The 15,774-nt window shown below is 36.1% G+C and overlaps 1 protein-coding gene and 1 non-coding gene across 4 annotated transcripts in view; one reads left to right on the plus strand and one right to left on the minus strand.

The window, feature by feature from the left end:
* Positions 1-15,774, minus strand: part of LOC138694624 (neural-cadherin-like) — a 1,043,497-nt gene that overhangs the window by 670,303 nt on the left and 357,420 nt on the right. The window lies entirely within an intron of this gene.
* Positions 9,478-9,552, plus strand: TRNAT-UGU (transfer RNA threonine (anticodon UGU)). Its single transcript has one exon. It is a non-coding gene; the product is annotated as a tRNA-Thr (tRNA).

A 15,774-nucleotide genomic window follows, 5' to 3' on the forward strand; every position in this document is an offset into this window, starting at 1 on the left:
CTTCATTGGTCGAAAATGGAATGACGTCACATAAACGAAATAGTATTTTTAATTTTTCACTGCTACTGATAAAATTACAACACACTAGGGATACAAAATGCCTCATAATACTTGAAAATGTGTGCTGGATACAAAAATGATGTTACATAGTTTAAAACACAACAACAATAAAAATATTTCATGAGTATAATGAGAAAAATCTCGGAATTCTAATTTGCCATTCAAAAGGATTTTTTGGATGACTTCTGTTTATAACTAGACCCGGGACTGTCTTCTACAATAGTCTGCAAGCACGCTCGATGATGTTTTTCATTTCTATCGTCATTTCATGAGTATAATGAGAAAAATCTCGGAATTTTAACTTACAATTTAGAAGGATTTTCTGGATGACTTCTGTTTATAACTAGACCAGGGACTGTCTTCTACAAGGAACTAACAATAGTCTTCAAGCACGCTCGATGATATTCTTCATTTATATCGCCTTTCCATTTCAGATATTTCTTGATGAAATCTTTCCCCATGCTCGTCGCTTACCGCTCCAAGGTGAGGAGGAAAGAAATCCAAATGAGAATGTAAAAGGTTTATTTTGAGAGACATCTTACACCCCATTTTCTCATATGCACTTAACATGGTTTCCATAGAAAGTTATATGTAGTTATCTGCTCTAGAATTTCCAAGGAAATTTGAGCAAACATCTTTTAAAGCGCGCCATGCCATCTTTTCTGTAACGGAAAGTCTTTCCTCAAAGAAAGAGTCTGCCATAACTTTGTGAATTTGAGGACCGATAAAAATGCCCTCTTTAATTTGCCTTCACTTAAACTGATAAACGTTCCTTTTAAATACTGAAAACCACATCCTTATTTGTTCATTGCGTAGACCTCACTTTGAACTGTTATGAAATTTACCTAATAGAAGGAACCAATATCTGTTTATTTATTAGAAGTACAAAAGAACATGCCAACAACCATAAAAAACAGAAATAAGTCATAAACTCATAAAATTGGCTTTTGTTTTGGTTTACAACCCCCAACCCGCGCCAGATGTTTCTTGGAGGAGCGCTTATCGAAAACTGATATCATAGTATATCTTAAAAACTTTACGTGATATCAAGAAAAGAGATGCATTTTCGGATTCAGTGCACACCAAACCATAAGGGACACATTGTTTTAAGTCGGAGCAAAATTCTTGTTGTTCAGTGTTATCTGAAGGACATTAGCTATCGTTTCAAGCTTTACGAATACGAAGTTGCAAAGGAATTAGTAAAATTTTGTGACATTCTTAAAGAAATTTGCTTTACTTCATGCAATATTGCATTTTTATATTACATTAATATCATTGTAGTTTTTCTTATAATAATGCCCTTACTCAAAAATGGATGTTATATAGAGCCTTATAAATAACTGATGACGCGAATCTTGGTGATGAGAAAGTTTAAGTATTGAAGAGCGATTCACACCAAGAGATTTTGTATGTGTGCTGTCTTCTTTGAGTTCAAGTCGAGGGGCTGTAAGCCTCTCTTGGTGCTGTCTCTGTACTGTTCGCCTCGGAGGAGGAGTCAGTAACATGCTGGCTTGAGACAGCGAGGGCCTGGGTTCAATTCCGAATCAGGTGGAGATTTTACTTTATTTTTTAAATAACATCGCTAATTTTTATACATTCCACCTGTCCGCATTAAATTTTTTTAAAGTGGAACAACTTATACCCAACACCTTTGAGTTATTACTTGGCTCAACTTAGAGAATAAAAACCATATACAGGGTGATTTATTATTACGTGTAAATACTTTGTGTGTGTAATATAGGGGTGGAACTAAGATTAAAACGTTCTATACAACTTTTTCTCAAAGTCTTTAATTCCAGAGTTAACGCCATTTTGCGTGGAATTTGCGCTCCCAAACAAAGAAAGGCTAACACATCAAATGTAAACTAATTATCACTTTCGTGCAGTACATTTAGACTTCAATATAAACACAACCAAAGTTACTAAACCTATATTCTCGGCAGTTCACTTATGCACGTTTTGTGAACTAAAACCAAACACAGTAAAGAATGTAAAGCAATTTCTTTTAGACTTTACATATTTGCACAATTCTTAATGTAATGCATGTTCAAAGTGCTGTCCCTCAACTTGAAGACATATCTGTGCTCGCCGCTTTAGTGATCTCTGACTTAACTCATTACGAACGATTCCACACGCATGTTCAATTCGCTGTTGCAGTACTTCTACGTTAGGTACCTACAGTAGAAGCATACACTAACGACTCCAGGCGGCCCCAAACGTAGAAGTCCAGAGGGTTCATGTCCGGTGATCTGGCTGGCCAAGGAGTTGGCCCTATTCAGCCTATCTATTGATCTGGATACGCAGCATTGAGATACGCCCTTACATTGCGGCAGTAATGCGCAGGAGCGCCATCGTGTATAAACTATAAGTTCACTCGCGTTACAAGAGGGATATCATGTAGCAGACCATGCGTTCCAAGGATGCGCGGTAGACTTTCCCATTCAACCACGGAGGTAGAACTCGAGGTCCGAGTAACTGATTCCCCACAATACCACACCAAATGTATGGGAGAACAGTAATGCCTATGCAGTTACTACGACGTAGGTGCCATCTACTGGAACTCTGGAATTTAAAGGTTTTGAGAAAAAGTTGTATAAAACGTTTTAGTCTTAGGTTCACCTCTACAATACACACAAAGTATTTACACGTAATAATTAATCACCCTTTATACATACATATAGGCTACATATATAGGCCTATATAATACCACAGTCTAGTATATACAGTCGCGAAGCTCAATACGTAGTAAATATGCAAACATTAGATAGTTGCTCACCTCTAGGATCGCTAATATCGCCTCATTACAGGCAATGCAAAATAGTACCGTCACAGTCTATTGTTTCTAGCACCCTCAAAACTCAAGCTTCGTGACTGTATATAGTAGACTGTGATAATATTGCTTGGGAGATAAATTTTCTTCACGAAATAAAACAAAGACAAACAAATAAATTAAAAATATAAAAAAGAGAAGTGGGCCTAATACCTTGTCCACATGCCACCGACATTTATTACCGCTTGGAATCTTCGGGATTTCTTTATCATGGATTTCAAGTAGCGGACATAATTTTTTAACATTACCAAGTGAACATCGTGTCTGTTCTCATTGTCCAGTATGAAAGCCACCAGACCATCAAGGGTGGCAGTATCGGAGTATCTGGGAGTTAGTTGAATTTATTTTGTTTTGTAATTCGATTCGTTACAGAGGATGCTGAAGAGACAGTATCTCCCCCTTATCTCTCCCTCTCTTTCGCAGTCAAAGGGATATCGAGATTCAATCTCAAAGATGCATTCATTGCCTTTATGTGACTTAAGAGAAGGGGCGTGTTTCGATGACAGGCTGTAGTTCGATTAGTTCCGGGGAGAATTCCACAAGAGCTACGATCAAGTTGCTGAAATGCTGGAAATAAAAGAGGTTCTAAGAGGCTGTGAGAGATTCCTGCAGGCAGTCCTCGACATAGCTTACAGGAGGCACTGAATTTCATGGCCTTCACAAAGTCCTTTGAAACACGTGCTTTGATTTGTAGGGCCCTTTGGATCCTTTACTATCTAGTTACTAGAACAATGACGATATTAAATCCTCTTCTATGCTGCTGTATTATTATTATTATTATTATTATTATTGTTATTATTATTATTATTATTATTATTATTAACAATAACAATGCCTTGCTTAGTCTACTTGTTTACCACATCTCATCTTTACGTTGGGAGGTGTTTTCTAAATGATTCAATAATTTGTGAAAAAGTATATTTTCTTCCTGGATCTCTCCTATATTATTTTGGTAATTATTAGATTAATATAATCTAATATTAAAATGTGTTTTGTCTGACAACATGAAATACATTGTTTTGACTAAACAGTTAACGATTCACGAAGTCTAACCTAAAAATTATCGATTAATCGATCAATTTCTGTTGTAAGATTAATCGATCAAAAATATTTAATCGAATAATCGAATCGATTAAAATTAATCGATTTGTTATTGATATTAATTATTATTTTGTTAATATAAATTCATACTAAAAATTCCGACAATATTTCTCTCTCGGAAATTGCTTACTTAAAAACACAATAGTACTGTTATTTGCTAACTGTAAACCAGGTAGCGTAGGGAAAGTCTTTGCACAAACACTTCAGAAAGAGATAGAGATATGAAGACTGTGACCTAGTCAACCTCTATTGAAAGTTGAAACACAATACGAAACCCTTATTAAATTTTATGGTTTTCCAAGAAAACTTCCACCTTGTTGTCAGCTCATCTTCCTAGCATTTGAAATACATACTTTTCTGGGATTCCTCCCCCTCATCCCTTATAAAATAACCATATCTACACTGTGTGCAAGTGAGAGCGTAACTACTTCTTCTCTTTCTAAAATCTGGTAATTCGATTACAATAGGTGCCAGCCTTCTGTTTCGACCGTTATACTTTTGCAGGAGTTGCAGTTTCTGTACTAAGTTTGTATATGAAGGTTGTGTGTTTAGTTTGATAAAGAAAAAAAAAAACAGTTTTCTGTGGTTTGTGAAAAGTGTAAACTCTATTATGTCAATGAGAATTTGAGAGGTAAACTCGGTGAAACGCTTGGATTTAAATTGAACGATCGTGGAGAAGTGCTTGACAGAAAAAAAAGTTTTTTTCGTGTTTAGTGATTCAGGAAACATTGTTACTAAACGTAGAGCGGCACTTAATTCGGAGTATGTGAAAGCACTAATATGTTTTAAATTATGGATGAAGCAGTATTAACTAGGTGAATCTTCATACTTTGTTATTTATGTTTGTCCCAAAAATTTCCGGAGGAATTGACACAATAAATTATAAGCCGCATAATAAATAGCGTCTATCTTAGTAAATAAAATAGTTGCTTTGTAATATAACGAGACAATATATACAGATATACAACATTTAATACTTATGCTTATCACCGAACACAAGTTAAATTTAACAATAATTGTGTATTACAGTATAATTAAAACATTTTTCAACTCGATCAAAATTCGATTAATCGATTAAATATTTTGATCGATCAACAGCACCACTAAAAATGCATTTTGTTTCATCACGTGAAATGTTTAGTACCAATTCCGAAAACAGAATACCACATTGAAATATATACCCTACTTAAAATACATACTCCTGAGTCGTTACCATGCTATTTCCTCTCTTGGACATTTTAATAAAAATCTGAACACTAAAAAGTATATTTCTATATACTAGTCACGTGCATGTTTTATACCAAGCAGACCTAACACTTATCTGAATATACTGCTGAATTGGAATCATAACGCAACACAACTGAATTATGTATTGATATTAATATTAATACCGGTATTAATAATTATTAATTATGTTCAAGTTTCACAAGCTTAGTTACTTCCATTTCATCAGTTTCCTTTACTGCAAACCAAAATTACTACTGCCAACATAACAGTTGGAAAATAACTGTCAATTTTCGAATTTGTTAGTAGGCTACTCGAAATTGGAAACGACGTTGGTAAAATGAAATTGAACCTGACATTATAAAATTACTATAATCCACTAGCATATGTAGTAATAGTGGGAAAATGGATAGGTTTCATCCTTAGAGTATTAACTAAGCTGATCCGGACTATACAACAGTAGTACCATTGGTGGTGAAAGTGATACTTACTTACTTATTCGCTTTTAAGGAACCCGGAGGTTCATTGTCGCCCTCACATAAGCCCGCCATTGATCCCTATCCTGAGCAAGATTAATCCAGTCTCTACCATCATATCCCACCTCCCTCAAATCCATTTTAATATTATCTTCCCATCTACGTCTCGTCCTCCCCAAAAGTCTTTTTCCCGCCGGCCTCCCAACTAACACTCTATATGCATTTCTGGATTTGCCCATACGTGCTACATGCCCTGCCCATCTCAAGCGTCTGGATTTAATGTTTCTAATTATGTCAGGTGAAGAATACAATGCGTGCAGCTCTGCGTTGTGTAACTTTCTCCATTCTCCTGTAACTTCATCCCTCTTAGCCCCAAATATTTTCCTAAGGACCTTATTCTCAAACACCCTTAATCTCTGTTCCTCTCTCAAAGTTAGAGTTCAAGCTTCACAACCATATAGAACAACCGGTAATATAACTGTTTTATAAATTCTAACTTTCAGATTTTTTGACAGCAGACTAGATGACAAAAGCTTCTCAACCGAATAATAATAGGCATTTCCCATATTTATTCTGCGTTTAATTTCCTCCTGAGTGTCATTTATATTTGTTACTGTTGTTCCAAGATATTTGAATTTTTCCACCTCTTCGAAGGATAAATCTCCGATTTTTATAGTGAAAGTGATAGTGATAGAAATAGTGACAGTGATAATGGAGTTATGTGCACACGATCAGTTTCATATAACGGAGTTATTAATTTCAAATAACTAACAAATAAATAAATAATTAAATAAGTAAATAAATATATAAATAATTAAATAAATATATAAATAAGGAAATAACTATATAAATAATTAAATAGATAATCAAATAATTAAATGAATAATGAAGTAAATTAAATAAGTAATCAAATTAATTAATAGATTTCGATTGTAGCGCATTAATACACACTAGGTATAGCGGTAAAACTGAATTGATATTTACATAAAGATGAAGCGCACGCGATAAACTGTTACCTTTTAACTGACTGATTCAACAAATTATATCGCGCACCATATTTATAAATAATTTAGTCTAATGTGTTTGCCAAATTTTAAACAAGGCACATGTCCTGGATCACAGTGTTGTCGGTATGTTTTTTTTTTGTCGTCGCCATGTCTGTGACATCATCTTTTGGCGGTTATGCAGTGGTATCGTACACTACAGCAATCCTCAAAACTCGTCCTCTTAGATCAAGACACAATAAGGGCAAGTCTGAAATAGTTTACCCAGGGATGTCAAAACGCCTGAATTACGTGCTCATACTGCAAGCAATACAAATCCAACAAAGTTCACTTCTCAGCAAGATAAAGTACGATCATCACTCTTAAGGAAATGTTGTGCGAGTTCTTGAGAGCACGCAGTGCAGCGTTTTGACATCCCTGCGTCTACCCGCATGATGTGAAACTGACCTGTCATAGAAACTGAGTAGCAAAACGCTGTGGGTGTTGTAATTTCTTAACAGATGTCATTACTTGGCAGTGTTGCGACATTGTGCATATTGTTTTTACAAGAAAATAAAATAAAATTTATGACGAGGCACCTGGTTCCAAGAACCGTCTTACCCACTTCTCTACGAAATTTGTTTTAGCAATAGTTTATGAACCTACACGTTTTCTCTATCATTCTATGGAAAAACATGATGTCCCAAATTATGTTTTATCCGTTTTGTTTTAAACGTCAAAAGTCTAGTTTAATACTTTTATTGTTACCAACAGCTGATCGTACAGAATATAAAGTTATTTCATAACACGAGGGTAAATACTGTGTAGGCATGGTTGTTGGAGTCGGCAATTTTCTAAACGTATACTCTTGAATGAAGTGTTTAAAATGTGGATTGTCCAGTTTATGGAACGGAATATTCGCACATATCAACATCAGATACAAATCATAATAAAAAGTGGGCTGATCCGAAATCAAATCACTAATAATTTCACATGTTCGATGTGTCTTTTACAGTCGAAGTTTTTGTAAATCATGACCCTTATTAACTTTCATGTCTAACTTACACACTTAACACCATAATATATTTTCGTGCTTTTCTGAAAAAAATAGTCGTCTCCGAAGTACTATATAAGCACAGGCAAAGTTGCACATTTTGTTGGCAACATTTTAATTCAACTTCACAGTACCTTTGTTAGATCACAACTGAACTGACGAAAGGTTTACTTTTTAAACAGAAAAGAGGCGTGCAGTGTTGAAACAACTATTACAGTACAATGCAGTGAACAATACAAAACCGGCACCCATTAATCTGTGAATGAACGGAGATCCCTTCACGCGAAGTCCATTTTCAATACGAACATGAAAGTACATCAGTAAAGTAAACCACTAAAGTCATCCTGTATCTTGTGCTCCCTAAACCCGTAGCCGCGTCTAGGCAATGTTTTGGTGTCTCAACTTCGTTTCCTAATCATAACATATTATTTGTTTTTATGATTTCGAGATAATGAAATTTCACTACTTTTTCAGTAATGTAATATTTTATAATACTCAGAAAGAAACAGACATAAAAGTATCTTGTTTTGAAGAAAGAAGGAAAATCATTTGTTCTTATATCAAATACCCTGAGATCTGAGTTGCAGTTCCATAAACCCCATTGTTCAGTGTCCGGTTCCAATCAACATTTTATCCAAAATATACTAGGCCTTACTTTATTTTGTTATCATCCTTAAACTTCGCAGACTGATTATCTTCCCTTTTATTAAAGTTTTTTTTTTATTAATTTGTCCTCCAGAATAATATCTGTATCTTTGAGGAGAAAAATTCGTCACTTAACTGCGGAATCGCGGCCAAACAATCACTCAGTTGAGTGCGCCCCGTGTATAATGGCAGTTGACTTGGACATAAAAAAAATGTCAACGTATATAGATAAACACAATATAATATTTGTTACTCAGTCAAATGACAAATCAATGTAAAATAATAACTTATATTATATGGTCATTAAGTTTTATACACATGAGCTACAAATTGCAATCCAATCCGATTACACTTTCACATTTGATAATTTCCTATTTCTATTTATTTATATATTTCAGACATAATTCATCACTCATTCGACTCTACTGAACAAGAGTTCCACAGAATATTATGAAGTTTAATTACAACACTACGTGGTTTTTAACATATTGTTTTATAGTGATCTATACAGTTGCCACGTTCAAACGACGTGAGTACTTTTACTTATCCAATCCAATTCCGATTACACTTTTACATTTGATAATTTCCTATTTCTATTTCGTATTTATTTATATATTTCAGACATAATTCATCACTTATTGGACTCTACTGAACAAGAGTTCCACAGAATATTATGAAGTTTAATTACAACACTACGTGGTTTTTAACATTATTTTAATTTATGACTTGTAATATTACATTTTAATTACGGAGATGTTTTGTACACCATTAATCTTAAACAGTTTATCTACCACCAATGTAATAGCTACATAGTTTGATATTGAGATATTGTATAATTGTGCCTGAAGATGCCTGAATGGGCGAAAACGTTTGCAATTTGTAGCTCATGTATATAAAACTTAATGACCATATAATATAAGTCATTATTTTACATTGATTTGTCATTTTACTGAGTAACAAATATTATATTGTGTTTATCTATATTAATTGACAATCTGAATATTTCCATCATGCTTTCTAAGTCAACGTATATGCCTAACTTGGGGTCCGGCCACAAAGGGAAACACTGAAGGAGGGAGGTTCGGTCCGGTGCTGTGGATTGAATTCGGCGTAGCTCAGTGGTCAGAGCGCTTGGTATGTAGAACCAAGAGACCCCGGGTTCGATCCCCGGCGCCGGAGCGAATTTTTCTCCACAAAGATTAATTCCTTTTTATTGATTTTTAACGCATAGCTTTAAGTAGATTATCAAAAAAATGCCTTACAAAAATTTTTTGTGGTTTATGGAAACCATAGAAGCGGGATACGAAGAATTTTGAAACTTGACGCCTCCATTAATGACTGAGAATGAGAAAATTGTTAAGGAAAAAATGTTCACGTAATAACATGCACGTAATGCATGAGTGAAAGTAATAAACCACACTATGTATAAAACTGGAGCCGGGATGATAAAACGAAAGGCTATAGCCTGGAAGGGTTTACGTCCAAACCTAGGTGAAAGAGAGAGAGATTTTTATTTTCTGGCAAATAACAGAACCGCCATAGTGTCCTCCATCATCATCATCATCATCATCATCTTCATCATCTTCATCTTCATCTTCATCCATACCATAGTGTCCACACCTGTGGAGTAACGGTCAGCGCGTCTGGCCGCGAAACCAGGTGGCCCAGGTTCGAATCCCGGTCGGGGCAAGTTACCTGGTTGAGGTTTTTTCCGGGGTTTTCCCTCAACCCAATACGAGCAAATGCTGGGCAACTTTCGGTGTTGGATCCCGGACTCATTTCACCGGCATTATCACCTTCATATCATTCAGACGCTAAATAACCTCGATGTTGATACAGCGTCGTAAAATAACCCAATCCATACCATAGTCCGGGTTAAGTTCACGGCATGGTCGTTGGGCTACAAATACCATTCACAGAACAGGAGTGCGAATCACAATAAATTTCAAGCTGTAGTGTAAGCCTTCGACTCCCTCCAACGTGAAAGAGGAAAAAATAACCCTGCCAATAGACAAAAAAGCAATAAAATCAAGGAAAGTCAATATGCTTAAAAAGAACACAACAATAGTTCCTTAATAAGACGGATTTCCCCCCCCCCCTCCAGATTTTGGTTGTAAATTTATTTTCAGCTAGAATATTTTGTGAGGAGGAAGAGAAGAAAGACTGACTTTGGATACATTTTCGTCTTCGGGTGAAAAAGGGGGATGGTCAGAAAGAGAAGAAATGCAGATTTTAGATATACTTTTGTCTTCAGCTAAAATATTTAGTGAGAAGGAAAAGAAATCCAGTTTTTTATTGGGTTATTTTACGACGCTGTATCAACATCTAGGTTATTTAGCGTCTGAATGAAATGAAGGTGATAATACCGGTCAAATGAGTCCGGGGTCCAGCACCGAAAGTTACCCAGCATTTGCTCGTATTGGGTTGAGGGAAAACCCCGGAAAAAACCTCAACCAGGTAACTTGCCCCGACCAGGATCCAGTTTTTTAATAAGGTCTACACTTCTATCTTCAGGTGAAAAGAGGTAAGGAGGAGAAAAATTAAGACTTCGAATATACATCTACCTCTAACTAAAAGTTTAGTGAGGACGGGAAAAAGGAATCCAATTTCTGAATACAAGTCTGCAGGTAAAAAGAAGTGAAGATGAAGTCCAGTCTTTGGAAACAACCTTCATCATCAGGCGAAAAGGGATGAGGACGAAAAGAAATCTTTCAGTTTAGTCGTTTCATAGACTGATACTAGTAACGAATATGCAGTCATCGCATTAGAATACCTCGTATAACAATACAAAAAAGGCAAAGGGCAAGCACGCAGATCCAGTAGAAGAGAGATAATTTTGCAATTTCCTGTCGAAGTACCATTTCCAGTAAATACATGCCATGTATAGTTTGAATTGATAGCGATTGATTCATGCTGAATGGATACAAAGATTTTCAATTTTATTTAATATTGGACCATAATTAAATTTCACCACAGGGAAATTAAGTTGTATGTCGACAGTGTTGATTAAATATGCATCGCGTTACCTGTATAAATTCAATATATATCTGTATTATTGTAAATTCCACGTTCATGCTCGTTGGACGAAATCAGGCGTTATTAAAGAGACACGCATAATCTGCTTAAATCAGGTATTAACTCGGTTACGGTTTAGTTTTGCAGTTTGGTATCAAAATTTTTAATATTCCATTCAATTGTATTGAATTCAGATTTATTTAATATTTTGCAAACTTCATATTCCATTATGATAATGATGATGATATGATGATCATGTTTAGCCTACAGGGCTTTCCTCTTGCCCGAAACACTGCATAATAATACCTGGTAGAATGGAATGAGTTTTTAGACTAATAAAAGATTGAATAACCAATAAAAGACTGAATATGAGCAAGATCTCGCCTAACAATTTATAGTTCTACAGTAAATTACGTATTTTTCTCTGAAGGATTTTACCAACTTTTTTTTATATCGTCGTCATACTGTATATTCAATGCGGTATCACCAGGTTCACACCTGTGGAGTAACGGCCAGCGCGTCTGACTGCGAAAACAGGTGGCCCGGGTTCGAATCCCGGTCGGGGCAAGTTATCTGGTTGAGGTTTTTTCCGGGGTTTTCCCTCAACCCAATACGAGCAAATGCTGGGTAACTTTCGGTGCTGGACCCCCCGGCCTCATTTCACCGGCATTATCACCTTCATTTCATTCAGACGCTAAATAACCTAGATGTTGATACAACGTCGTAAAATAACCCAAGAAAAAAAATCAACAAACAAAGTATGGATATTTTAAAGTTTATTTTACATGCTTTACTGTTTTCAAAACAAGGGAGGAGTGATAGTAGGAAGAAGAAGGATAAAGTGGATAAGATTTGCTGATGGTATGGCGTTGTTAGAAGAAGAAGAAGATACTAAGGGATATGCTACTGGAGCTAAATTATATCTGTGAGCAGTAGGAATGAAGATAAATGTCAACAAGACGAAAACCATGGTCATAGGAAGGAAAGTAAAAAGGTAAACGTTCTAATTCTAAATGAGGCAGTAGAGCAAGTAGACAGCTTCATATAATTGGGGTGTACTATAAGCAGTAGCATGATAGGATAGCAATGGCAAAGTAAGTTTTTGATAGGAAAAGGAGCATCCTTTGCGGACCTCTAGTGAAGCGCTTTGCTTTTTTTTAGTTGCTGTATCAACTACTAGGTTATTTAGCGTCGAAGAGATTGGTGATAGTGAGATGGTATTTGGCGAGATGAGACTAATGATTCGCCATAAATTACCTGCCATTCACCTTATGGTTGGGGAAAACTTCGGAAAAACCCAACCAGGTAATCAGCCCAAGCGGGGATCGAACCCGCGCCCGAGCGCAACTTCAAACCGGCAGGCAAGCGCCTTAACCGACTGAGCCACGCCGGTGGCTAAATGTTTTGTGTGAGTGTAGTATTGTAGGGAACAGAAACATTTTTTTAATTGGGTTATTTTACGACGCTGTATCAACATCTAGTTATTTAGCGTCTGAATGAAATGAAGGTGATAATGCCGGTGAAATGAGTACGGGGTCCAACACCGAAAGTTACCCAGCATTTGCTCGTATTGGGTTGAGGGAAAACCCCGGAAAAAACCTCAACCAGGTAACTTGCCCCGACCGGGATTCGAACCCGGGCCACCTGGTTTCGCGGCCAGACGCGCTGACCGTTACGCCACAGGTGTGGACGACAGAAACATGAAGATTACGAAGCGAAGAGAAGCGAATAAAAGCACTTGGAATGTGGATATGAAGAAGGTTGGAGCGTGTGAAATGGACAGACAGAATAAGAAACGAAGCTATGCTGGAAAGAGTGGGTGAAGAAAGAATGATGCTGAAACTGATCAGGAACAGAAAAAGAAATTGGTTGGGTCACTGCCTGAGAAGAAACTGCATTCTGAAGGATGTACTGAAAGGAATGGTGAACGGGAGAAGAGTTCGGGGCAGAAAAAAATATCAGATGATAGATGACATTAAGATATATGGATCATATATGGAGACAAAGAGGAAGGCAGAAAATAGAAAAGACTAGACAATGCTGGGTTTGCAGTGAAAGACACTTATTTCCTTTGTTGTTACCGGTGTCCATCTGTTCATATATATATATATATATATATATATATATATATATATATATATAGTCCACACCTGTGGAGTAACGGTCAGCGCATCTGGCCGCGAAACCAGGTGGCCCGGGTTCGAATCCCGGTCGGGACAAGTTACCTGGTTGAGGTTTTTTCCGGGGTTTTCCCTCAACCCAAGATGAGCAAATGCTGGGTAACTTTCGGTGTTGGACCCCGTACTCATTTCACCGGCATTATCACCTTCATTTCATTCAGACGCTAAATAACCTAGATGTTGATACAGCGTCGTAAAATAACCCAATAAAATAAAAAAATATATATATGTTATGAAGATAAGTGTAATAAAGTATGCAATCCATTGTAAGTCTAGATTAAGCAAATACATTTTTTAAATTACACATGGTAAATTTTCTTCAGCCTTATTGTTACTGCGTTTGTGTACTCAGAAACAGTCTGCAAAACATCAGGGGAATCGGTTGAAATTCGAATATTCGGTCGGATGCTCTACCTTTACGGATCCTCTCTGACCGGTCGAATGAAAACCGGTTGTAAGCCCTATTCTGCAGCTCAAGTTATTTCGAAGAAAAATAAAAATTTTGTAGAATTTATGTAACATGAAGGTAAGTGCCAATATTCCTCTTAATCATCACGATCATCATCATCCTTGCATGTATTGGGCCTAGTGGCCCGTTACGGTCTCTTGCCAACGCTTGAACAGTCTGCGCAAGGATCTCTTGCCCACAGGATAGTAATTTAAAATTTGGCGTGGAATTCTAGAACAAGGCATTCTGATGACATGTGATCTCCAGTTTTGTCTGTATTTCTGTAGGTATTCCGTAATCGGTTCAATATGCAGTTCTTTCATAATGTCAAAATGTTTAATGTGATCCATTCTCGTGTATCCCGCTGTACGACGCATAAATCTCATTTCTGCCGCCGTTAATCTTTGTGAATTAATATTACGAATCGTCCAAGCTTCACTACCAAAACAGAGTATAGGTCTGGCCAATGTTTTATAAATTCTGGTGCGCGTGTGTTTTTGTACTAAGGTTGGTTTGAATATCTGATTAATTATCCCCATTGCTCTGTTGAATTTAATAATTTTCTCATTCAAATCCTTTTCTTCTTCATATGAAATTTGGTAACCGAGATAACTAAAATTTTTGACTTGTTCGATGATCTTCTTATTGATGCAAATTTTTCTACGGACTGGTTCCTTTCCTAAAAAAAAAAGCCATCACTTTAGATTTGTCAGTTGAAATTTCCATATTGAAACTTTCTGCCATTTGATTAAAGTTGTAAACCAAACGTTGTAAATTATCTTCTGAAGTTGCCATAAACACAATATCATCAGCAAATAATAAGGTATCTATTTGGGACAAACGACTTATCGGTATACTTCCATGTGGTTTCAATCGCCATTCCTTAATAATGTGATTCATGTATATTATAAATGATAGAGGAGATAAACTACAACCCTGTCTCACTCCTTGATTTATTCGTTTCCATTCTGAATATTTGTTTTCAATCCTAACCTGTATATGATTATTATTATAAATATTGTAAATAGCTGTTATTAATTGATTTGGAATACCTCATGTCCTAAAATATTCAATAATTTGTTTCTATCTACTCTGTCGAAGGCTTTCTTCATATCAATAAATGCCAGGTGGGTTTCAATATTAAATTCTCTATGTTTTTGAATCAAAAACTTCAGTGTAAAATATCCATCTGCACATGATCTGCCTTCCTCTTAATAAATTAAATAATCCACATTTAGAGGATTTCTAAAACAATACAGAAACCAGGACATCCCGACTAAGACCACTTTGCGCAAAGCTGATTTACCTATCTGTTATGAAGAGAGGATTAATAACATTAGAAAACATATTCTAGACAATCAAATATGGATCTCAATTGATGAAAAGTCTGATGCTACTGGCAGGAGTGTGGGTAATGTGGTTGTGGGTATTTTGTCACCAAACAACGCAGGGCAGACATTTTTACTAACAACTGAAATACTGCCAAAGGTGAAGCATACGACAACAGAAGAGCTGTTTACAACATCGATGTCTCTTTTATGGCCCCAAGATATACAATATGATGATGTGTTGCTATTTCGCGGCTCCATATATTGTGAAAGCGACAAAAAATCTACAAGTTCTTTACAGAAACATGATTCATGTAACCTGTCTTGCGCACGGGTAGCTGAAAATATTCGTGCGTGTTGATAAGTTCATACCAAACGTGGGAAAAAAAAAAAAAAAAAAAAAAAAAAAAAAAAAAAAAAAAAAAAAAAA

Source organism: Periplaneta americana, chromosome 1 (assembly GCF_040183065.1).
Source record: "Periplaneta americana isolate PAMFEO1 chromosome 1, P.americana_PAMFEO1_priV1, whole genome shotgun sequence".
NCBI lineage: Eukaryota > Metazoa > Arthropoda > Insecta > Blattodea > Blattidae > Periplaneta > Periplaneta americana.